This window comes from Coenobita brevimanus, unplaced genomic scaffold (assembly GCF_032717465.1).
Source record: "Coenobita brevimanus isolate Jiangsu-jjx unplaced genomic scaffold, ASM3271746v2 jjx.HiC_scaffold_132, whole genome shotgun sequence".
Classification (NCBI taxonomy): Eukaryota; Metazoa; Arthropoda; class Malacostraca; order Decapoda; family Coenobitidae; genus Coenobita; species Coenobita brevimanus.
The window spans coordinates 349,646-352,919 of record NW_027642144.1 but is presented as its reverse complement, the minus strand read 5'-3'; the positions used below and the strand labels follow the sequence as shown (position 1 = coordinate 352,919).

Here is a 3,274-nt window from a genome sequence, read left to right as displayed (position 1 = left end):
TTGGCCTCCCCCTCCCTCTCTCCCCCTCCACTTCACTCATATACACTCTCCTCGTCAGTCTCTCACTCTCCATCCTCTCCACATGGCCAAACCACCTCAGTGTGTTTCTCCTAACGCTTCCTATCACATCCACATCCACACCACAACGCTCCTTCACTTCCTCATTTGTCAGTCTGTCTCTCCATGTAACTCCACATGCTCCTCTCATTTCTTTTTTATGCAAGGAAGAAGGAACCAAAGGCCAGGAGCCGGGAAACCGTTCCTTCCAAGAAAAAAAAAACAATACAAAGGAGAGCCAAATTCAAGATCCGTTCATTTCGAGATGCCTGGACACACTGCGTGTGAAAAACTGGAGATCATAGGATGTAGGAAATACAGACAGAGGGAGACAGTTCCAGAGTTGACCTGTTGCATGAATGAAGGACTGCCCAAAGGGTCCTAGTGAGATATACCACCTTCCCCTCCCTCTATAAAACAACGATAATAAATACAAGGAAATTATAGTAAAGTATATGTAAAGACAGCGAGGAAAACTATTTAGTATGTGTTTGTTTATGTAGATGCATTTCTGATGGATTGATTAGTCTATAGGAAGTTGTTATATAAGAAGATGGAGGGTGAGCAGTTCTTCACATCCCTGTCTATCTATCTATCTATTGCCAGACGCCTTAATCCAGCAAAGAGTGGCCGCAGACAAAACGCCTCCAAGTCGCTCTGTCACCCACCATTTGACTGCCCTCCTCTCATCTCACTCCCCCCTCCTTCATTTACCTCTCAACTCCATCCCTCCATCTCATCCTCGGTCTTCCCCCTCCCTCTCCCTCCCTCCACTTCACCTACATACACCCTCTTAGTCAGTCTTTCATTCTCCATTCTCTCCACATGTCCAATATGGCTTAAAGATACAGTAATACACAACTCTGTACGGTAAGTGTTATGCACAGCTTTGTTTTACTGTTTACATAGAACTATTCCTACTTGTTTTTATATATTTGCTTTAGAATCCATTGTCATTATACAGTGAACTACGCTATGTTGTAGTTTCCTCCTTCTTGCTTTACTATCCTTATCCATCAGCATGTAGAATTAGATCTCGTAGTCATAGTCTACTCTGTAACAAGCAGTCTCGAAAGGATCATAGGGTCTGTTGCTGTTTGCTGTTCTTTGTATTCCTTTGTACTCCCTCCCTCTTCTCTCTCCTCCCTCCTGCCTCACATCCCTCCCTCCCTCCCTCATCCCTCCTTCTCAATCTCTCCCCCCCTCTTTCCCTCTCCTTCCCACCCTCTCTGCCTCTCCTTCTCTCCCTCTCTGCCTCTCCTTTCCACCCTCTCTGCCTCTCCTTCCCTCCCTCTCTGCCTCTCCTTCCCACCTTAACACCATCTTGGAGGGCGCGGGCTATGGCATTATCCCCAGCTGACCCCCTCCACCTCCTCTCCTCGTCTCTAAATGGGTAGCGTGATTTTTCCCACGTGCAGGTCCGTCGCTTATTTGTTTTTCCACATTAGCAGACGATTTCCACGGAGCGGTAACCCTGTCAGCCTGTCTGTCTCTCCACGTAGCTCCACATTCCTCTCAGATAACTTACAGTGTTTCCACACCACTTTTCACACAAATAAAGATTGGTTAGGAGAAACACACTAAGGTGGTTTGGCCATGTGGAGAGGATGGAGAGAGTGAGACTGACGAGAAGAGTGTATGTGAGGTGGAGGGGCGAAGATGGAGGGCGAGGCCAAGGATGAGATGGAAGGATAGAGTGGTTTTTGTTTGTTTTGTTTGTTTTTGGCTTAATGGCCATCACCCTCTATTCGGGGTATTAGGCCAGCCGAGTTTTATGATGAAAGTACTGGTCACTCTCTCACCGCGCACACCGCCGATCTAGGGGGCCGGCCGAGGTGGGAGCATGTGATAAAATGCTCTAAGATCGGCTAGACACACCTCCTACCACCTGACAATCAGCACAGGTCTTATGTTCTCACCCCGATCGTCAGCCCGGAGCAGATCGTAGAGGGTGGTATATGTTGTTGCTCCGAGCTGGTACGATCGGGTGTGAGCGCTGAGAGGCAGAAGGTGTCTATAGGAGGCTACGTCTAGCCGATCCTTAAGGTCGATAATAGGAGGGCGAGATGGGGTGCCCTCCTCTGTCTGAGGAGTAGTGGACTCCCCGACTTCCTCCTCGGCCGAGGAGCCGGTCGACGCTTCCTCGGCCATGGAGGCGGTGGCAGACGAGTCTCGCTCCTCCTCAGACATTGCTGGCTGCTGGTGTACTTCCGCCGTGGTCGTAGCCGTATCGTTAGCCGGGGCCGGGGCCGGGTCGTCAACTTGAGAGGTCGTCCTTCGGTTGAGGGGGCCTCCAGCCTAAGCCTCTTCCTCGGAGTCTGGCGAGGAATAGCTGGACGAGGCTTACGAGCCTGGCGCTCCCGTCGGCGAGGGACTGTATGTACATCACGGACGAAGCACTCGGGGATGATAAGGTTGGGCAGCCCATTCTCCTTGAAGATCTTTGGAAGGAGAACACGCAAAGCCCCCTTATCACCCCCACAAACCGCCTTCACAGTCGCGATGCACATCTCGACGACGGTGCTTACCTCCCTGAACACCCCTGATCCCTGGGCTGGTGCCGCCAAACCGTGGGACGCCGCCGTGCATAGGCAGAGCCCTGCACGGCAGCCCCTCCCGGTCCGGTGACGTCCCTAGCCTCAGGACCCTTGGGCGTTCCAAAGAGGACAAACTCCACCGTCTCGCCGTCGCCTAGGGAGCGCTGGAGATGCCGTGGATTTGGTTTAGCAATCGCCTGACGGTGCACGAAAATATCAACACCAGCATCGTGGCGTTTGATAAAACCGTACACCGCCCGAACGTTAAACCAAACCACAGCACCTCTGATCTTCATCTGGGTCGTAGAAGGCCGAGGCCTGCTGTCTGCCCCCTCAACGGGTCGTGAGCAACAGCAGGCAGGAGAGGTTGCAGCAGGAACGGGATCTGGACGTCCACACACTTCCATGGTTCGTCGCTCTCCGATAGAGTGGAGAGGTATATGAGAGAGGGCGGTGTGAGCTCGGAGCAGGGCAGTGAACTGGTGGGGTCGAGATCGACAAGGAGGCGATTAGATTGTGGCCACCCCTTACGTAATTAAGGCGTGTGGCAATACTGTAGATTGATAGATGGTTCAACTGAAAGAACAGGCAGTATCAAAGAACTGATGAACAATATCCTGCCTCACCTTTGTTCATCTCGGCAAGATGGGCAAGCTGTTGAAACACTATCAACACTGAGA

General features: G+C 51.6%; 1 pseudogene; it reads right to left on the bottom strand.

Moving 5' to 3' along the window:
- Nucleotides 1-2,581: 2,581 nt before the first annotated feature.
- LOC145389573 (Y-box-binding protein 1 pseudogene) lies at nucleotides 2,582-3,001 on the bottom strand (annotated as a pseudogene).
- Nucleotides 3,002-3,274: the final 273 nt, after the last annotated feature.